General features: G+C 47.1%; 1 protein-coding gene across 9 annotated transcripts in view; it reads right to left on the bottom strand.

Annotated features, from left to right (window-relative positions):
* Window positions 1–23,675, bottom strand: part of KTN1 (kinectin 1) — a 113,777-nt gene that overhangs the window by 82,890 nt on the left and 7,212 nt on the right. The window lies entirely within an intron of this gene.

Below are 23,675 nucleotides of genomic sequence, written 5' to 3'. Positions count from 1 at the left end.
TATACAGCGCCAAGTCAATCCTCCCTACCCGAGGCAGTCCCAAATTTGAAGGACAACACAAAGCAGTTTCCAGTTTAGATCTGAGCAGGAGAATAAGTGGAGCTGCAAAAACACAGGAGCTGATTTAGCTAAGCCTATTTAACAAAGGATAACAAGTTTATGCTGCACTGCACATGAACCCAGCAGGCCGGGAGGGGGGGTATGAAAGAATACCACGGACAGGGAAGCAGCAGACTTCCTTGGGCCTATGACCGTCACTCACTGAAGTTGCTATAATGCTCTCTTTTTAACACTTGCTTAGGACGGAGGCCAAAACTGGCATTGCCCCAACTCGCAGTACACGGGGATGGCTGAAATGAATCAAAACATTTGTGTATACTTTCTGCTGATGTTCGTTGGAAATTGCATGTTAATAGCTAAATATTGCCCAATATGGGCAATATCGTTCTCCTCCGGCAGCACCGACACATTTTTATGCGACTGCGATGATAAAGTGCATAGAAAGCATCCACATCGCATGTATTTGACATCAGTTCTTGTGCACATCACATTGGAGCTTGAGGATCGCACGTACTGCAGGAGAGATATGTTGCATCGCAGCAAGGCAGGTATGGCTAGGATCGCATACGAGACATCGTATGAACAAAAGACCGCATACGGTGTATCGCATGCAATCCTGTTGCACTGAAAGCTGCCGGGTGGTTCAAGGGGGATCGACTGCGAATTCTCCCATTGGTATCCCAGGATGCTATAGGGGGCTGGCAAATAGGACTTTATAAAGTGGATTTCGGCGGACACCAGACCCGGGGACCTACCTACGGGCTCAAGAAAGGTAAGTATCAGTATGTGTGGGCTTTGGATGTATTAAAGTTTTATTTTTCATGTGTGTCAGTGTGCATTTTTAACTATTTCTATTATTGTGGAACTAGAGGTTCCAGTAGGCCCTTTAATGCCCCGCATGCTGGGACTTGTGGTTCTCCAAGTCCCAGCATGTGGGGGAGGCTTGCTGGGACTCATAGTTCTACAGAATTAGACAATAGTTTATAATTCTATTTTTTTACAACTTTAATCAGCCCGGTACCCACAGCCCAGGGTTACCGAGGACCGCACCAGGCTTCAGCCTGGGCAGGTAATTTCTGGAGGGGGGGGGGGGGGGGGACCCCTTCGTTGGGGGGGTCCCCACTCCCCCAGGACCCCTGCCCAGGCTGACTGGTCGGTAGGTATGAATGCTTTGGCTGGGGGGGACTTGTATAAAAAGTCTCCCCCCCCGGCTGTGGCATTACCCTGCTGGCTGGTTCTTAAAAAACGGGACCCCTATTCATTTTGTCCCCCGTATTTTGCGAACCAGACCCTGGGGCTGGTTTTAAAAAATCAGCGGAGCCCTATCTAATTTTTTCCCTGATTTTTTTTAAACCAGCCCCGGCACTTTGAGCCTGGTGCTGGGTACGGCCGTGGGGGGGACCCCAGCCATTTTTTTTATTTATTTACTTTTATTTTGCATTCGTATTCATTCGTCTTAAGAATAAGAAAAAAATCGTATTCGTCTTAGTAAATTTCCCCCTAGTGCGATGTGCGATGTGCGATTGCCTGCGCTCCCGAAAATTAAATATTTCGGCCCATGTGATCTTCATGCTCCGAGGCGATGCTCAGACCCGTGATGTCCTGATGTCAAACACATGCGATCTGGACACTTTTTATCTGATCATCACCACAATCGGAAGAAAAGTGGCCAATCCACCGTGAAATCGCGCTCGAGTATGGGCACCTTCATTTTAATCATGATTACACATGGAGACACACACAGGGTGGACTTAAATACTCTGTGCTGCAACATCCAGGGAGCCACAGGTTGGTCTGTCTAGCTATAACGCATGAACGTCAACATGTGACCCTGCGTTCGACATCCAGCCACAACAGTAGCTGCTGTCACAGGATTGATTGATAAGGTGATATAGGTCTGCATTGGCACAGATCCTACAGGGTGCGCACACACATCACAGCTGCAGTCGGCTGACTGGGTGCTAGGAGAGTCCGTCCCTGTGAAGGGTGGTATAGAGAGGATCCCTGCTCCCAGGTGCAGCCTCTGCCAAGCTCCTGCTGCCTTCTAAAAGCAACATCAGGGCAAAATAAAGGGTGTGCGCTTGTAAAAACGACTGAGCGACAACTCAGCCGTCATGAAATCCTTTCGTTCTTCACTTGATTAACCTGATCCAATCAGACTATTTGCTGAACACCATAATCTCAGCACTTGAAATGCCCTCTAGGTAAATGCTTTTCATTCTTCTGCATCGTTCTAGCTGACATATGCTCCTACAATTTTAAAGGGACTGTCTAGTGAACCTGAAGGACCACTAAACCCTCCAAACTCCATTTACAGATATCAACCATGAAACACTGTTTAACATTAAGAGGACATCCGCTGCTGCTCTGGACTGAATAACCTCACAAATACATTATAGGGAAAGCAGACCCTCACCCCAATTCCTTTAAGACAGTGGGGCAGATGTATTAAGCCTGGTATAACGCAGCAGCCAATCAGCTCCTTACTGCTAAATAACAGGCTGTGTTTCAATAAGGTCAGTTAGGAGCTGATTGGCTACTGCCTTATCGCCTTCCACTTGATCACGTCACCAGGCTTTATACATCTTCCCCAATATCTGGTGAAAAAGCCGCACTCAGTTGAGCTGCAGTGGTATCACTGCCCCGCCCATGTATAGGAATCAACCAATCCAGACAGTGCTGGTCTGCATATCAAGTTGCTCAAACTGCCAGTCCACTACACTCTAGTCGATCCCCACCACCGATACAGATATTGGCAGCTGTGGGGACCCAGTTGGGGTGCTGGCATATGCAAGTGCATACACACTTGCCAATGCCAGCTCTGAAGGGAGCCACGGAGTGGGGGGGGGGGGGGCATTAACGATGCGCAGGAGTGCATCACTGTCCATCAATATCGCCTGCAGTGTACATACTGGGCAATTTTGGCTAACCTTCTAGGCGATTTTGACTATCAAGTAAAAATCGCCCCATGTGTACACCACTTTACTCCCTTCATAAAAATGTCACCCTGCAGCAGAAGATTTTGTAACGACAATGATGCGGCCATTTTTAGTATAAACAGTATACATCCTTTGATCTATAGCAATACGACTATACAGAAATCGGTGACACGTGTTGCCCTTTAATAACAGGGCTCTTAAAAGTGAGAAGCTCAATTATAACTACTAAACATACTTTGATCTTTTTCCCTCGATAGACAGGAGAGAAACATTAACATGTTATACTGGTCTAATATAGCACACGTAGAAAATGTGCTTTAAATTACATGAGTAACACTCAAGGGCGGAGACACCTGTACAGGGTTCCAAAACAAACAGACAGCTATTGGACGTGTATCTGGATTGCTTGGGATTTAACGATTTATAGAGAAAAGGATTTTTGGAAGTTGGAGTTCCATGCCACCAAGACCATTATAAGAAGTCACTGCAGTCTCGGACTAAAGCCCCGTACACACGGGGGGAGATATATTGCCCAGCAATATATTGCTAGCAATATATTCCTGAGCAATATATTGCCCAGTGTCTCCTTTGCATCAGCGACCAGAGATGGTCGCTGATGAAAAGGAACCTCTGCTGGGGGAGCTGCAGAGGTAATTAGCTACCAGCGATAACAATGGGGCAGAAAACGGGAGCGCGCACCCGGCGATTTATCGCTGGTGCGCACTCCAATCACTGGCAATATGGTCGCCTGCGACCATATTTCCAGCGATTATAGCCCCTATTGCCCCCGTGTGTACACAGCATTACACTAGTCAGCAGAGTTCCTTAGAGAAAACATTTCCAGATCCATGTTATTTGGTATGAGATAGGGAGGTTCAGCAATGTGCCCCTGGCATTTCTACCTTAAAATAAGAACATCTCCACTGTACCCCTGCTCAGGAGAGTGTGGGGGAAAAATGTGCTTTCACGGTTGAGTTTTGCATTAAACTGCAAAAAAAAATCATGGCTGTGATTCAATCATTTCCCCCAAACTACCAGTAGGGGACGCAAAAGGAAGCATGGATTCAATTGTTGCACCATTCAGTTGCCCATTATAAGGACATTTCCGATCGCTGTCTCCTGAGGCGGTGAGAAGAAATGTGCGAAAAGTCTGTGGTTTAGGTGCCAAACAGGAGTTTGGGTTCAATACCCAGGACTTTTAGATACGCCGCTACACACACACTGCTAAACCCTGTCTATTTGGGTGCCTGATCAAAGCAACAATATAATTGCTCTAACGGGATTATTTTGGGCACCCCACCCAAAAAAAAAAAAAAAATTCAGTCTCATCATTATCCGTGAGTTAATTGTGCACGGACAAATTCCCACACATTACCCTTAAACACGATCGTTCCGCACACATCACGGTACACTCACGATTCACCCCTCGATGCTGTGTACTGAGCAATCGGACTGAGCGGGGCTTTGCCTATTGTTTATAGGCAAAGCACCGCGATCAAGCAGGGAAGCCATTGCAAGCACTGGCTTTCCCTGCGGGCAATAGCGACGCGCAGGACCGTGCATCTAGTTAAAGACCATTGAAAACATTGTGTTTAAAACTGCAGAGTGTGTATGTTTGCACAACAATCCGATAATCGCTGTCGCATCAGGTCAATTATCTACTATCGTGTACCAGCTTAAGTGACTTTTACACATATAGGGTGGGATGTACTAAGGGGAAAATGCGGTAAAACCCCCGTTTTACCGCATTTTCCTATGTATTAAAAGGCCGCCAGCACAATACCGCATTGTAGGGTATCGCCACCTGTGGGTGGTGATACCCTATAGAAGCCTATGGGCTTCTTTTCACCGCCCGATGCATCCGCCGCAAACCCACCGACCCCCCTCTCCCCCTCCCTCTGGGTTACCTGGTCCAGGTCCTCCTGGACCCGGAAGGTAAGCCCTTCCTCCCCCTAATAAAGCAGCCGGACGTCCTTCTGGCTGCAGGGGGGAGGAGGAGGCGCCGGGGACAGCCTGCTTAGCTGTCACCGATGTAAGGAGAGAAGCAGGCGGCAGGGAGGTGACGGAGACCCCCCGCACACCACAGTACAGGTATCGCGGGGGTCTCAGTTACCGCACCGCGATGCCAGCCGCATATGTTAGTACATATGCGCTGGCATCGCGGTGGGCAGGCGGCAATGTATTTTAATCCCACCCACAGCATGTATGCTGCCAACAAAATCAAAAAGGAATGTGCTGCTGTATCTGGCAATATAAAAGTTATCTTACAATTATTACATTCACCAACGAGCAAATCAACCCATGAATCAGAACAAATGAATGATTGTGGAAACGTGTGCAAGCCAGCCCTTAGCAGACCCCCTCCTAAACATAGTTCGATTGCATGAAGGTTCATCAGCAAGCCGAGGGTCTGCTGCGGCTTCCCAAAATAAGATGTTGAATAAAATTCTGCTGAGTAATGAGGGTATAATTACGCACGCTACATTTCGGCTAAGCCTCTTTTCTGGGGAAGTGAGGGGCCACCCTCCCGAGCTTAGAACATCGCTTCTGTCCAATATAGGATTTCCTTTCTAAGGAAAACGGCCTCACGCCACAGAAATAGACCTAACCGCCGGGCAGTTTACGGATACACAGAAAGTTACACACAGGGAGAGAAAGACATTCCGTCATCGGAGAATCTTACGGCCCATACACACTGCTCAGTGTGCGTGGGCCAGCGGTGAGTGCTGATGTGCGCTCCCGCATCACCGCCTCTCATCTGCTGGTATAAGCATCCTGCTATGGAAAGCCGTCCAACCCAGGGAAAAAAAATCGTTTAGACGGGCGAAAAATCACTCAGTGTGTACGGGCCTTTAGAGTTTATAAGAGATTATATATACTGCCTTCAGTGCTTTGTCTGCATAGTTATAGATCTTAATCTTGCGAGCAGGGCCCACCTACCTTTTGACTATCTGTAAATACCCAGTTTGTTGTATCACTGTCTCCAATTGTAAAGCGCAACAGAATATGCTGCGCTATATAAAAACTGTTCATCGATACTAGATATTATAATATTTGTATATTGAACCCAATGAGTCTCTACTGCCCATCCCCAGCCCCTCCATCATATACTTACCCTGGCCGTACTTTCCTAGCCAGGGTAAGTATAGCACAGAGGGGGTGGAGGGTGCCTGCTTCTGTGTCTTCTGCGCACCCTGACTCCCAATGCGCATGCCGGAGACAGAACACCATACCTCCCAACTTTTCATCATTAGCAGCCGGGATGATCAAACGCGCAATGATGGGGTGGCGGAATTTTTGGGGGTGTGGCCTATAGTCACGTCTATTCACAGGCGACAGTGGGGACTTACAACAGCCCTCCCCACACACACACACGGGTCACACTGCCGGCTCCGGCAGGATGCGGGAACGTCCGCAAAAAAACGGAATGTTCCTGCTGTGAACAGGACAGTTGGGAGGTATGAAACAGATATAGGATTAGTATATAGCTCGATCATTGGTTCCCAAACTTACTTTCTTGAATACCAGTGCTCTGGACCAGGACAGGCCAACCTGTGGTTCTCCAGCTGTTGTGAAACTACACATCTCAGCATGCCTTGCCACAGTTTTTAACATTCCCTAATAGCAAAACTGTGGCAAGGCATGCTGGGACTTGTAGTTTCACAACCACAGGTTGGCCATGCATGTGAACATCAGCAATTTTTCTATTTTATGATAATTATTTTTTAACAAATCTATTTGTTAAAAAATAATTAAGTCATTTGTGCCTACCTGTCATCCTAAAGCTGGGTACACAACAAGCGATATACCATCCAGTCAGGCGGATCAGACCAGCACATCGCCCATATTGCTCAGTGTGTATGTGCAATAAGCACAAAGCTAGGTTTGATGCGCTGGACATCAAACCTAGCGATACCATCCACATTAATGAAGGACGGAACAGTGTTCATTCCATCCTTCATCAACATTGCTCCAGTGCATATGGGAGGTCTGAGCTGACTGGTATTGGTTCCGACGTTGGAAAAAAGTCCCCATTGCTCCAATGTGAACCCACATTTTGGGTCAGTTCTGTGGTGGTGCACATTTGCGCTTCTGATGGCCCACATGTTTTCTGATTGGCAGCCACCAGCACTGGTCTTGCCTCTATGACTGACCATAATTAGATTCGATCCTGAACCACCAACACAAGGCACCAATGCAAGAGCCTTAGAGCATCCAATTGCTTCTAGGCTACCAGTTAAGGAACCATTGGGCTAGGCATATTTCAGATTACAGTTATAATGTTATAACAACACTACTGACTTGGGTAACTTTACAAGATGCTAATTACAGTAAGTTTTCAAGCTGTGCACAGGGAACAATGAATGTTTTGGCTAAAGAGTGTATTTTAAAAAAGGAATTCCTTTAGAGCTTCCAAGGTCAACGGTTGTAGACGCAGCCTTCCCATAATTAGCACAATAGGCAAGTGCCACGGACTTGAAGGTAATCACACACGACTAGACTAGAGGATAAACTTAGCCCTGATCTGTTTATTTCCAGACATCACACACAGCTGCTTATACAGGGAAATGACCCTACTATTTTATTATTGCACTCTATGAAGATTAGCAATAAGCAGAACATTCAACTTGTTTGAAGCGTCGACAGTCCTACGTTACTCTAAACTGTAATACATTCATTATGAGTACTGACCTAGTAAACCTGTACAAATTCTAAGTGTGAGGTGAGCACACCATCTACATCAGGACAGGCCAACCTGTGGCTCTCCAAATGTTGTGAAACTACAAATCCCAGCATGCCTTGCCACAGTTTTAGCACTCCCTTATAGCGAAACTGTGGAAAGGCATGATGGGATTTGTAGTTTGACAACATCTGGAGAGCCACAGGTTGGTCAGGCCTGGTCTACATACTCTTGGGAATTAACAAATTTGCTTTTCTGTATAAAGTTTGTAAATAAAAAAAAAAGTGACAATGTTGAAAGGAGTTTTTCAGTCTCCATGTCGACACAGGTAAACATGGACAACGTATACGTGTACCACTGTCCCATTAGTGGTTAACACAGTGATTGTCAATCTAGACATAGTCGACTTGTCGATTATGGACACACTCAATTAATAGGGAACCTAACCATGATGCGTGCAAATTGGAATCGTCTGGAACATTCTAGAAGACTGGACAGGAGAATATTTTAGGTGATCAATCTAGAATATCCCCACATTCAGACATGGGTGATCGGCCAAGTGGTTTGGGGTGTCTGTTGAGTTTCTCTTGATTCTTGCGAGCCAATTCAATGCGTGCCAATATTTAGGAAAGTCAGATATATAAGCACACACCTATTCACAGACAGCCGTATTCTGCCGTCTTTCCTCCACACAGGTTCCACTTCCTAAAAAGTCGAATTTAGACATTGTAGGATCCGTCGACCGGATACGGTATTGCCGATGTACACAAATAAAACTAGTCCACTCACATCACAGACATGCGATAAGATATCACTCAATAACTGAATATCCCAATTTTCCTCCAAAATAGCTCACATTCTGTAGTCGTGCTACGAAGCGGAACATTAACCAATGTTCTCCAGCTTTATACTGGCAGCCTGGTTGTTCCTTAACAGATATAGGGGGGTATTCAATCCCTGACGCAATTTCCGATGGGGTAAATAGCGGCGGCAGCCTATTCGATGCTCTCTTGCCCCGACAGTATTGAAGAGGCAGATCGACAGAACAGGCCAGACTAAGCAGTCAGGCCCGTTTTGTCCATAACGGCCATGAATTGTCGCGGTCATGGCCGAATCTGGACAATATACGGCAGTTTACACAGACACGCCCCCTTTTCAGCTATCGCCAGGCGGGACATTGAATCCTGGCTGGCGATATGCAGTCGAGCAAAACGAAAAAACGGGCCAGGGTCATGAATGTCGGGACGGAACGACAGTCGTGACCCGGGATTGAATGCCCCCCATAAAGCATTAAATCTGATGCATATAAGAAGATCTGGATAGAAAGGCAATGCATTACCCACAAACGTTCCTAAATAAATATCTACAGCAGGTCTATATATAATTCAACGGGATAGTAAAATTCTTCGCTATGGGCAACCAATCAGAATCTACTTATAATTTAGCACCTTCTAAAAGATAGATAGAATCTGTTTGGTTGCCAATAGCAACATCCCGGGTGAAATTTCCCCCTTAGGCGTCTGCTTTTCCCAAACAACATGGCACTATTTAGCAATTTATAGAATCCAATCCCCCCCCATATGCACAGTAACTGAACACTATGCCACAATACTTCAAGCACCGCGTTACGTCTGAGGACAGGAAAGGTTTGCTATAATTAGCAGGGTTAAGCTGGATTTAGCACATGCAAACATGTAGTGCGCTGGTCAGGTCAATCATCAGGCAACAGGTTACTGGATATAAATATTGCAGTTTCTGGAACCAGAGGCCGCACAGAGACTGCCCTGCTATTGGTGATCGGGGTTCATCCTGCATGAAGTGCCGGACAGCCTCCTGGGGAAAGGTACCTATGGAACTCAGTAACTAATGTCGGCCACCTTCAGAAACATTTCCCACTTGAACCCTGCAGTAGGAATCCATCGCTTTCTTATACTAACCGTGTATTTCAAAGGGGTTTGGGTCGACCGGTTAACAGGGCTTAGGTCAAAATGGCTAAGGCCGACAGGGTTGGAAGGTGGACAGTCAAAATATCGACAGGAGGTTTTCACGCTTTTTTTCACCACAGTCGACATGGACACCAACAAAGTGAACCGCTGCGCGCGGCGCACGTCGGCTCCCCCAAAAAAACATGAAAAACTCATGTCAACCTTTTGACTCTCGACCTAATGCTTGTGTGGAACTTCCAACCCTGTCGCCCGTATCCCTTTCACAGTTGAGCGCTACAGTTCATTCCACAACTTCTACATCACAGACTTGGATGAATACATGGTTTGTCTGAGGAATACATGGACGCTACAGCAAGCATTTCCGCAATTCCTTTCAGGAGACACAGATTATAGAACCTATGTCCATGCTTGCCACATAGACCAGTTACCTAGAACCCAAAATGTCATGATCTAGTCTACAACAGGCATGTAAGATCCTCATTACTTTCACACTGCCCAAAGAGCAGAGATGGGGAACCTTCAGCCCTCCAGCTGTTGTTGAACTACACATACCAGCATGCCCTGCTACATTTTTGCTATTTGGCCATGATGCAGGGCATGCTGGGATGTGTAGTTCAACAACAGCTGGCTGGCCGAAGTGGTACTTCTTTACTTTCACGGCGCCACTCTAGATAGGACAGATAGGATACTAGATAGGATACGATTTGTATGCGATTTGACATAAGATATCGCATAAGATATAGGATAGGACAGATAGGATACTAGATAGGATACGATTTGTATGCGATTTGACATAAGATATCGCATAAGGGGCGTGGCCTGGCAGCCATTCTGTCCGGCAGCAACTACCTGGGGCTCCAGCCTAAATCCTCCTAAAAACCCCTTGAGACCGCGAGTCCTACCTCCTGCTGCCCTCCAGCCGGTGTCCTCTGCCTCCGGGACACGGGCGGCGTGGTCTGCGGGGTCGGGGACTCTCCCTAAGAGCTGCGGCCTGGTCCGTCGGACGGAGCCGGGGACTCAATTTCGGCCGCGCCCGGGACATCGCGCGGCCGCGATCAGACGCCGGCGCGCTGTGCACGCGCCCCAGCTGCTGCTTGGGGACGGGGGGGACAGCGGACTCCTCACTGACGCCCAGACACCTGCAGGAGACACGCTGCGGGCGCCATTCGGGCCCCGGTTAAGGTACTGGGGTGAAGCGCCGTGGGGGGCCCAGCCGCCTCCCGCCCTCAGCCACTCATCCCCCGCACTCCACCACTGCCCACACATCCCACCACTGACTCCGGAGCCCACAGGGGGATACCTGGTGGGCACAGGTGACTCCCCATGATAAAGGGGGCACCTTCAAATCCCACAACTGTCTGCAGCACACCTACAGGCTGGGGCTGGAAGGGACCACATCAGTGATATAGGCCTGGAAGAGGATGTCCTGCACCCCACTCTCCCAACCCTGCAACAGCCTCTTCATATAATACCCCCCCTGGCTGCCTGGCATAACTACCTCTGCCAGCCGCACTACATCTGGACCCCGCCTCCTCCCCCCACAGTCTAAGGCTGCCCCCCCTTCGCAATACACAGCCTACCTGAACCACCAGCGTCCCTCTTTGGGAGTACCGCTGTGCACACACATTTATTTGGCCTTGGGCCCACCAGGACTCTGATTCCGCACCTTCATGTTTTGAATATACACCTTTATACAGACTATGGCCTGCTGTTATGATGTAATGTAAGAGGCCTGCATCTTATGACTCCCAACGGGTCTGACACCATCATACTCCAACCTGCTCTATGATGTGACCATCGATATGCAATCTTTGATGTTTTGAATCTCACACATACAGCCCTCCTACTACGCTGATCGTGCTCCTACCTCTGATATCTGGATTACAGTGGGACCTCTGTTTATGAAAAGGTTCCTGATACCTCTATCAATGTCCGCGGTGGACCCAGCTTTAGTCCACTCTGAGGCTACCACGTGTGGACATTCCACTGATTCAGATCACTCATCTACCAGATCATCCTCAAAGAAAAAACGTAAATCCACTACCAAACCCCAAAAACCCAAGATGAAACCAGCTGACATTGCTGCGGTCCTCGGCCCTCTGCTAGATGAGAAGCTGGCGGGTATTAAGGAGGCCATCGACACCACTCTTACCCAACTGACCCACCACTCCCAACGCCTGGACGAGGTAGAGCAAAGAGTTTCGACTGTGGAAGACGATCTCACCACGGCCCAGGGCACCATCGACTCCCAATCCAGGGATATAAAGGCGCTCCAAGAGAAAATCGAGGACCTGGAAAACAGGAGCCGTCGCAATAACCTGAGGGTGGTGGGCATCCCCGAATCGGTGAGGGGCCACGAGCTCTTAAACCTTCTGTCAACCTGGCTCCCGGAGCAACTAGCCCTTGACCTCAAAGGAGCTCCACTTGCCATAGAAAGAGCTCACCGGATAGGCCCGGAAAGACCAAACCGTGGGGGGCGCCCCCGCCCTGTCATAATGAGGATCCTCAACTACGCAGATAAAACCAGAGTTTTGGAGCACTACCGCAAAACTGCTAACCTTTCCTACAACGGAGACCAAGTACTTATCTTTCAGGACTTCTCCGCTTTGGTAGCAGCTAAACGTAAAGAGTTCACACCTGTCTGCAAACATCTCATCAACGCTAACATCAAGTTCTCCCTGCTATACCCGGCCCGTCTGCGTGTGTTCGTAGATGGAAAACCAATCTTCTTTGACACCCTGGAAGAGGCGAAATCCCATTTTTCCATCCCGGACACTTGAACATGCTCAGCCTTCCTTTCACAGGCTCTCCTCTATTGGTTATACCCAACCTTTTTACCTCTTGCTGGGCAGTGGTGAAGTTGAGACAATCTATCTCCTTCCCCCTTTTTTTTTCTCGATGCACACTGCGAACTCGAGGTTAACACTGCATATACCACCTTTCACTGTTTAATACTATTTACTCAATAATAGCTGTATTGTGTGAGCGCTTAAGATAATGTTCTAGGTTCAGACGACCATTGGGCCCTTTCGAAATTAGTTATTAATGTTATACTTGACAGTTTGTATGTTATTAGTAATTTTTGCCCGCTCTGCACCCAGGCGCATCCCCTCTGTGGGATTCCCCCCCTTTGCTCGCTGGGACAAAGGGGGACTCCCTATAACATGTTTATCTTTCTTTATGATCCCGCCTACAGGAGTTGGTTAGCATAACTGACCAGCTTCCCCCATCTACCTCTTCTGGGAGAGACATCCCTCTTCTCTCATTCAATATCTTATCTTGGAATGTAGAGGGCCTCAACCACCCAGTGAAACGTAGAAAAGTTCTCTCACATCTGCAGCGAATGTCCCCACATATTGTCTTCCTGCAAGAGACCCATTGGGTAGAGGGTGCACAACCAACACTCAGGGCTCCCTGGCTCGGGGAATATGTCTCCGCCCCCTTCACTACCAAAACCAGGGGCGTTGCCATTTTATTCAGTAACAACTTACAATATTCCATAGCTAGGAAATTCATTGACCCGGAGGGCAGATTTATCCTTCTAGATGTGCTTATTGACAATGTCACCTATACTATGCTCAATGTGTACGCTCCTACGGGCCCCAATGATTCTTTCTTTGCCTTACTTTTACAGAAATTACTCTCCTGGGGCCATACCAATCTTATCTTTGGAGGTGACCTTAACACAGTTGTCGACCCATCCATGGACAGGTCTGGGGTGAGTACAAACCGACCTCCAGCCCTCTCTCACCTTCTTTCTCCTCTATGCTCTCAGCTCACTCTAATTGACCCCTGGCGCATTTTCCACCCCTTACAGAGAGACTATTCATTCTACTCCCATCCTCATTCGACACATTCTCGAATTGATTACCTATTTATCTCAGACCACCTTCTCCCTAAGGTAACACACACTTCCATTTATGACATCATTATCTCTGACCATGCCCCCATTTTATTATCCATCCGACTATCACTACCCCAAACATTTACCAGATGTTGGCGGTTTCCGTCTCACCTCTTCCACTCCAATGACTTCCTCCTACACCTAAAACATTCCTGGTTAAACTACAACACTGATAACTCAGCTCACGTAGAAAACTCTCCACTATTCTGGAACGCCTCTAAGGCGGTGCTCAGAGGCCATATCATGTCCTATGTTCAATCTACGCGTAAAAAATTTGCTCTTCGTCTAAAAGAGCTAAGTAAAACCTTGACTGAGACTTATAGAACCTATAAGCAATCTGACACCCCTGCTAACAAAGAAGCGTATCTTGCTTCCAAACTGATTTATGACACCTATCTTACAGAACAGGCCCAGACCAAACACAATTTTTTTAGAAACAAACTGCATAGATTTGGAAACAAATCTGGTAAGCTTTTGGCTAAATTGATTAAGGGGCCACATTCTCGCACATGGGTAAACACTATCAAACAATCGGGAACATACATTACTGACCCCAACGACATATGTACCGAGTTCATGAACTTCTACAAGTCCTTATACTCGGCGGGCCCTGATAACGTAGCTGAAAGCGATTCCTTCTTGAAGACAGCTAATTTACCCACACTCTCACAGGAGGAAAGGGATATGCTAGATAGCCCCATTACGGAGGAAGAAGTATGTACCACGATCAAGTCCCTCTCTAACGGCAAAAGTCCAGGCCCAGACGGATTCGGAGCTGAATTCTATAAATTGCTACGCTCTGAGATCTCCCCAATCCTGACCCTTCTTTTCAACCACATCCTGACCTCCAAAACCCTACCGCCCAACTTTAATGAAGCCAAAATCATAGTCCTCCCGAAGCCTGGAAGGAACCCCTCCCTGGTCGGCTCCTATCGCCCTATTTCCCTCCTGAATCAGGACTTTAAAATCTTAACAAAATTAATGGCCAACCGTCTACAGAAGTGTCTACCACATTTAATTTCACCTGCCCAGCTCGGCTTTGTTAAGGGGAGACAGTCAGTGGTGGGCATTCGCGCAGCTATTGCCGCAATAACCCATACCCGGCTCCACCAAACCCATGATAATATCCTCCTTAACTTAGATGCCGAAAAAGCCTTTGACCAGATAGCTTGGCCTCATCTTCACAGGACATTGGCTAGTCAACTATTTGGAGAATCCTTCAGGGCTTTCATCACATCTATATACACAGACCCTAAGGCCCAAGTATTGGTTAACAATGTTGCCTCTGCCACCTTCTCCCTTGAAAGAGGGACACGCCAGGGATGCCCCCTCTCCCCACTACTTTTCAACTTGGCACTTGAACCACTCATCCGCCACATCACTTCATCATCTCATATCCAGGGCATAAACATAGGCACCAGAGAGATACGGGTAGTGGCATTCGCGGACGATATCCTCCTTTTCCTTTCCAACCCTAAACACTCGGTCCCCTTCCTTATTGATACAATCAATAGCTTCTCCTCCTTTGCTGGCTTTTCAATTAATCTCCAAAAATCTGAAGCTCTCGCCATTTTCGGTCAGGCACGCAATGGATGGTCCACACCTTTCCCCTTTAAATGGGCCACCTCCTCCATCACTTACTTAGGCATTATTCTTCCCCCACACCCACATACCCTATATACACATAACATAGCTCCAGTTATTCAAAAAATTAAAATGGAACTTACCTTATGGCAAAATTTACCTCTTAATTTCATAGGCCGCTGTAACCTTTTTAAGATGGCTAGTTTTCCTAAACTTTTATATATTTTACAGATGACCCCAGTCTTGCTCACCAAATCTGACCTGTCTTCCCTTAATGCTATGATATCCAAGTTTATCTGGAACTCCAAGAAACCTAGAATTAGCCTTTCCAAGCTAACGCAAACTACTCAGAGAGGTGGAGTCAACCTACCTAATATCAAATATTACAACTTGGCATGTATCCTTCGTTTTGCTGTAGATTGGATTGCTAATACTAACATATTTACGGATGTTTCTTTAGACTCCCAGCTCTCCCATCCCCTCTCCCTTAGTTATATTCTACACGCTAAACCATCCAACCTAAAGTCAGTTCAATACGATAACCCTCTTCTATCTTCCACGATTTACGCATGGAGATGTGCTAGGAAATCATTACACCTACAGTGTTACCTCTCCTTATCTCTACCACTTGTGGGCAATTTGGAGTTCCAGAGTGGCGAAACCACCTCTCCCTTCACCACCTGGCGCTCTTATGGCATTCTGTCATTACGACACCTACTAAACACCCAACATACCCCGTTAACCTTTGACGAAGCTGTCTCACGTTACCACCTGTTGCCACACCATAAATTTGCATACTTCCAAGCAACTCACTACTTGCAATCCATACTCACCAAATTGCGGCCCCAAGATATCACTAATCCCCTTGACTCTGTCATCCGCACCGGCACACACTCCATATCCACATTATACGCACGCATACGCCCTGAATTGGACCCCGACTCGGATATCCAGGGACTTCACAAATGGTCATCGCAGATCACAACTCTAGAGCCTGAAACCATTTTAGACACATTTTTATCTAACCTCAAACTTATTCCAGCTAGTTCCTATCAGGAAATGTCTTACAAAATTTTACACAGGGCCTACTTCTCCCCCAAGCGATGTTACCTGATGGGCACCGCTGACTCTTCTGACTGCCCCAAATGTCACTCCCATGATGCTGACCTACTTCACTGCCTTTGGTCCTGCCCACATATCCAAACTTTCTGGAACGCCCTACACAACTTTGCCACCTCTTCATTGAAACTGGTTTTTCAGTGTAATGAGGCATGGGCGTTGTTTGGATACGTTGCAGACCAATCCTCTGTCCCCAAGCACGACAAAAAACTCCTGGTGATCCTGTCCGCTGTTGGCAGAAAAGCCATCCTGCAGCAGTGGATACACACCCTGGCCCCCTCCTTAGAGATGGCGACGTCTAGGCTGCTCTTCCTATTTACCATGGATTGGCTAGAGACGTCCCTTCATAAGGAATCCATGACCGCAACCCTATTCCAATGCTGGGATAAATACATCCAAATCCTACCACCTAGGACCAAATCGGCAATCCAATTATGCTTCCAGTCCACCTCGTGGTATAACCTTCAACTCCTCCAAAATAAGACCCCTGTCACCATTTAGACGCCATACGTCCTGAGACCCCCTCTCCTTGTGCACTTTTACTCCATATTCTGTTCCCATTCTTTTCTCTCTCTCCCATGTATCCTCTGCTGGATGGCTGGATCGGTCCATGGATGGGTAGATGACCTGGTGCTAAAGGCGGGCTGTTATTTGTTTATTTGTTTAGTTAGTTATTTGGATATCTCGAAGTTGATATCTATTAGGTACTATCGAATTAGTATTGCTACTATTTTTGTGGCGTGCATTTTTATCTGAATGCTAAGGCTTTACTAATTATTCTTGGCAATCATTGCTCAATCTACTGTTTTACTGCTACCAATGTTGCCATGCCATGTTCCATGTACCATTTTTTTTTCCCTTACCTATTTTATATGTTAACTATTTTTGGAAAATTTTGAAAATTGTGAATTGATCCTCATAAAATACTGTTCAATATCTAATTCTGATGTTTATAACAATGTTGATACATGAGGCTCAATAAAACATATTTTGGAAAAAAAAAAGATATCGCATAAGATATAGGATAAGATTTACTATCCATTTCATTACCCCACTATCCACTAGGGCGTGGAGTTGATTTTATATAGCGTGGCGAGCGCAGCGAGCCACCGAGCCCGAAGCGTGGCGAGCGCAGCAAGCCCCGCGAGGGGACACGGATGTTGTTTGAAAGCAAGTCCCCAATATCGCATGCCATTTGCATGCAATTCCATAAAATACATTCCGTGTCCCCTCGCGGGGCTCGCTGCGCTCGCCACGCTTCGGGCTCGGTGGCTCGCTGCGCTCGCCACGCTATATAAAATCAACTCCACGCCCTAGTGGATAGTGGGGTAATGAAATAGATAGTAAATCTTATCCTATATCTTATGCGATATCTTATGTCAAATCGCATACAAATCGTATCCTATCTAGTATCCTATCTGTCCTATCTGTCCTATCTGTCCTATCTAGTGGCGCCGTGAAAGTAAAGAAGTACCGCCGAAGTTTCCCCATCCCTGCCATAGAGTCTGCGATTGGGATGTCATAAGCGGCCACACATTAGAGCATCCAAGTCAGACGGCGACCAATCACAAACATGGTCAGGATTAATAAGATGACTGCCGGAACGGGCTGTAAATGTGGTCGGATCAGAGGGTCCATCAATACTGTAGAGTGCACTACACTTACATTCATGATTTATATGCGTTGTAATGATGTATCGGACCCAGTGGGTCAGAGCAGCGTGCAGGGTGACAGAATGTGATGAAGCAATTACGGATATTGCACTGAAGCAGGTTGATGCCTGCCTGGCCCTTCCCTGGGAAATACCTTCCAAGCAAGCTACGCCTGTCCACTTATTCCAGTGCGCTTCCCTCCCCACGCCCTCCGCTGCATTCTCTGCAGTACGTTCACATTCCAGGTACGTGTTACACTAATGAAATATGTTTGTGTCTTCTACAGTGAAGGTCACAGATGACTCAACAACTTCGGTCTACCATTCACAAAAGGGGTGTATAAAACCTGGTGGGACAGAGGCTTCCTGGAGTGCGGGGAGATTCTCATTCAGCAGGAGCATAGGGGGAGATCAGAGGGCTGCTCTTCCTGCTTCCCATGGGTATCCGGATTGGTCACAGACCCTGCCTAGGTAGACTCACTCCCTTTATGTGGCAGAAGTTTAAGACTAGATCAGGACACTTCGCCGTCATTAAGCACAGACCATTCAAAATTAACATAAAAACCTTTGAAATAAAGGGGTATAGGTCTACCCAATTTAGGTTCATGTGCATTGGGTTGACCAGTTAAGGTCAAAACCTGAAATAGGTCGATACGGGTAAGATCAACAGAGTCGGAAGGCCGACACAAGCATTATGTCGACAATGGGAAGGTCAACAGTGAAAAGGTCGACATGAGTTTTCACGTTCTTTGTCCCGAATGTCAACGCAGTCAACATGGACATTGAAGTACCGTGCCCATGCCGGACTCCGCTGCCTCCCCACCAATGCGCGAACCCCCCTGTCCGGATCCCCCACGCAGGTAAGTATAAGGGGAGGGGGGGCGGTATAATACTGGTTAATTACCATTTTGTACCTTTCACAATGGGTTCAATGTGAAAGGTACAAAACGGTAATTAACCAGTAATATACCATTTACTACATGCAGTGGGAAAAGGGTTAAAACCTGCTTTGAACCGTTTAAAGAAACATTTCAAAAACCGGATGAAAGCAGGTTTGGCAGTGGGAAAGCAGCATAAGGTGTACAATATAACAGATGGGGGAATATAAGGACACCCACAAGAGATGGGATTGTAGCAGGACACCATACAAATGTGTGGTCACTATATAAGTAACTCAAAACCGATACCGTTATATAGCATGGAATTGACATTACTTTATAGGATTTGTTGAGGCCATTTAAATAAATAGGTACTTGTGGAGTATCACGGCTCCCACGACCTGCATCGTATGCAGATCGTATGCTAAAAATCACATCGCATCGCATGCGATGCGATCGCACCCGATTTTGCACTGAAATGCATCAGAATGCATTGAAATGTGTATTAAACTTGTGAAATGCCCCCAAATGCCATTTTCATAGTGCACCACCCCCCACTATCAACGTCAACCCGAAGCGTGGCGAGCCGGCGAGGGGCGGCGGTACGCGTCCTACGACCTTTTCATACCCCCACTATCCACGTCGGCGTGGAGTTGAGAATAGAATAGTGTGGCGAGCAAAGCGAGCCACCGAGCCCGAAGCGTGGCAAGCGCAGCGAGCCCCGCGAGGGGACGCGGATACCATCACAGCTATACGCGTCCCCTCGCGGGCTTCACAGGTATCCGCGTCCGCTCGCCACGCTTCGGGCTCGGTGGCTCGCTGCGCTCGCCACACTATTCTATTCTCAACTCCACGCCGACGTGGATAGTGGGGGTATGAAAAGGTCGTAGGACGCGTACCGCCACGCTTCGGGTTGACGTTGATAGTGGGGGTGGTGCACTATGAAAAATGGCATTTGGGGGCATTTCACTACTTTAATACACATTTCAATGCATTCTGATGCATTTCTGTGCAAAATCGGGTGCCATCGCATCGCATCGGATGCCATCGTATGGCATCCGATGCGATTGCATACGATTTTTGAGCTAAAATGCTCAAAAATCGGTAAAACATCGTATGCCATCGTATGCCACTACATATGGCATACGATGCCATGCGATGGCATACGATTTTTGAGCAAAAATGCTCAAAAATCGGTAAAACATCGCATCGTATGCCACTACATATGGCATACGATGGGAGCCGTGATACTCCACAAGTACCAAAAAATACATTATCAACCCAATTTAGTGGTTCTCCATCTTGACCAATAATTCCTGTTTCCTGTCCAGTTAAACCGGTCTGGGGGCGGGGGTTGGAAAGTGAAAGTTACAAATGTTACATAGTTGTTAAACAAGGGCAAAATAACACTACTAGTAGGTCAGCTGGCAACATAACAGGATTCCAGCTGGTGTGACATCTCAGGGTTCTGATCTGAAGCATTGCTCTGTTTAAACATTTGATTTAAATGTTAAACATTCACTGCATGCTTCAGACTGTGCAAATTTACCACAGGATCCCAAGTCAAACAAACTCGCCACAGTCTAGCAGCAAGAAAATAAATATATGTAGATGGGAGACTTGTGGTATCAGGGTCAGCACATATCGCGGCATCCAGGACAACAAATAAATGAACAAACACATTCTGAGCTACTTCACAAGCGCACTTATAATGACAGTGTAAGAGGTAGAGAGAGCTTACAAACGTGCAAGTAATGGGTCCGATTCTATTTAGGGGTCCAGAAAATGTATGCATATGGAACAAACCCTGTGGCAATGCAAGTACATTCACTGGATTTGCATGCAGGGTAAATACAGGCTGCTTTTCCATGTAACCCATAAATATTGGGACTGCTTTGTATTTACACTGCATCTGAAATGTACACAATCCTTCAGGCTTGCATAGCATGGAGTGAATTAGTAAAATATATACATACACATATATACATACATACAGTCTGAGGGGGTATTCAATCCCAGGTTATGACTGATGGTCCGCCGCGACCCTGGGCCATTTTCCTTTTGCTCAACTGCAAATCGCCAGGCAGGATTCATTGTCCCGCCTGCCGATCGTCGAAAAGGGAGTGTGTCCGCACAAACGGTCGTGGATTGTCCAGAACCGGCCATGATCGTGACAAGTCACGGCTGTTCTCTGCAAAACAGGGTGGGGTTGCACCGCTTGTGTAAAATGTATAATATGAGGGCGCCCGATTATCAGTGGGTGTGTAATATTTATATATATATTAAAAGTATACAAAAAATTATTGGTTTTATTTTTGCCTATTTATATAAAAATACATCCGTATTGTTGAAAGAAATGCTTGGCATAATTTGTTAGCAATGTAACCTTGCAATAACAATGGTTCAGGAGCATGCATGCATTACTGCCTCACAGCACTGAGGTCATGGGTTCCATTCCCCCCATGGCCCTAACTGTGCGGAGTTTGTATATTCTCCCTGTGCTTGTGTGGGTTTCCTACGGTTATGTAAATATACTTAAGGCCCCCATACACTATACGATTTTGGGACGATTTCATCAGATTTCGGCACTTTGGGCCGATAACTGGATGAAATCGCCCCAAAATCGCAGGTGTGTGATATATGATCCGATCCGATGCGCGGTCCCGTGTGCATCGGACCGGATCAGGGAGGTTGGACGGTCAGCACATAAGATCATCCGACCTCCCTGTATGCTATGCATATGCCTGCCCACCTGTCAGGCATATGCATGCAGACACCGGGAGGCGGGGGAGCACGGCGGGCAGACACACTGACCTGGCCAGCATGCTGTGATAACAAATAGCAGCGGCAGTATTGGGGGCGGGCGGCGGCAGTAGTGGGGGCGAATGAGTTCCCGGCGGGTGCGGCGAGTGATGCTGACCTGGCCGGCATGCTGTGATCACAAATAGCAGCGCTGCCGCTGCGGGACGGGACGCAGTGGCGGCTATTAGATTTTCAAAATACCTGTCAAATGACCGGCCGTTCTGTGATTGGCTGAGAGCTCTCTCAGCCAATCACAGAACGGCTGGTCATTTGACAGGTATTTTGAGGGGGGCCTTTACTGTACCTAGTGTTCATTCTAGCATCCGCTATCTTTGAGAAGCCATGCATTCCTCTTCCCTGCCTGGGGTGTCTGTCTGCTGTTTCTAGCACAGGTCTGGTTTGCATATCAGTGCTGATATACAGACCACAATGTGCTAGAAGCACTCCAGCAGACAGCGACATCCCAGGCAGGGAAGAGGAACTGCATGGGTTCTCAAAGATAGCGGGTGCTAGAATGAACACTAGACTTCCTCCTGCTCCCCCTCTTGCTAGTGCCAAAGCCTAACCTTCCAACCCCGCAACCTAAAACACCCACCCAGAAGGTCAGTCTCATTGGCTTGTGATCTGTCAGAACAGCTGTATAATCAATGGCATCGATCATCCACAACCTGCAGACCATAAGTAAATACCGGGTGAGAATCAGTGCTACATCTATCACAGTGGAAATGCTCTGAGACGACCATTAATTTGACATTTACTTTTCCCAACGCAGATTACAAGTCCATAACCAAATATGTAAACACAGAACACAGGAAGCTTTCAAGATAGCAACCCATTAAATAAAGTGCAATGGCTCCAAAGCAGCGGCTTCAAGCACACTGCAGGAACAACCTCCCTTCAGTACATGCACATACGTGAGCACACATTCCCAGGATTTACAGTAGGGCAGCTAGGGAGCTAGGAATGCTCAGCGGTGCATGTGCGGATGATGCCTGAGGTGTAACATTCATAGCCCTGACATGTGTTCGCTATACAGGCTGGCTTAATGCGGATCCTGTGAGCCTCTTACAGGACCGAATTCCATACAGTGTAATGCTGCCTCGTGCATCACTAGATGGCCTATTCTGGCGATCACACTCAAGGTAATGCTCAATGTATGTAAAAGAGAAACCAATGTGAAGAAGAGAACATCAATATCGCATTATTGTCACAATCCAAACTTAATTCGGTTTTCTTTTTCTGGTACTGGAAAAAAAATAAAAAAGTTTTTTTGGGGTATTTGGGTATTTTACTGAAGCGGTGTTGCATGCAGGGGCGGGGGTCTCAAGTACCTAGAAACACCCCTGACTGCCACCAGTCTGAGCCTCCCCAATGCAGGTATAATTAGGCTCCACCCATGCAGGCATGTCCAAACTATGGCCCTCCAGCTGTTGTGAAACTACAAGTCCCATCATGCCCTGCCACAGTTTTGCTACTGGGGAATGCTAAAACTATGGCAAGGCATGCTGGGATGTGTAGTTTCACAACAGCTGGAGGGCCACAGTTTGGACATGCCTGCCCTAGAGACATCTGGAACCAGGGGGTGGGGCCTAATTACATCATTTACCTACCCCTGCACCCAACAAGATCTGCATGGAGTGAACTGCATATAAAAGGCTACTAGGAATTCCCATACTAGGGAGTATGTGCTAACACCAACTCACAAATCACATAATATTTGTTCTTGTTAATATTCAACATTGGAGACTAAACCTTTATATCAGATTCTCACCCAACCCCCTTAAAACTTGGGGGAAGCCATTTCTAATGGTTTGGCTGTTATTCAGACAAATGGCTAGTGTTCATTCTAGCACCCTGCCCCTTTCAAACCCCATGCAGTTCCTCTTTCCTACCTGGGGTGTCGCTGTCTGCTGTGGTGTCTCTATCATTGTAGCCTGTATCTCAATACAGACCAGACTGTACTAAAAGCACCAAGGCAGACAGTGCCACCCCAGGCAGGGAAGAGTAACTGCGAGGGTTTTGAAAGGTGCTAGAATGACACTACAAATAGGATAACCGGAAAAGATATGTTAAGAGATGTGGTAGGGAATATAGATTCTAAGCTCCACTGG

This window comes from Crinia signifera, chromosome 12 (assembly GCF_055691185.1).
Source record: "Crinia signifera chromosome 12, ASM5569118v1, whole genome shotgun sequence".
NCBI lineage: Eukaryota > Metazoa > Chordata > Amphibia > Anura > Myobatrachidae > Crinia > Crinia signifera.
The sequence above is the reverse complement of the archived record's forward strand: the minus strand, read 5'-3'. Positions and strand labels throughout refer to the sequence as shown.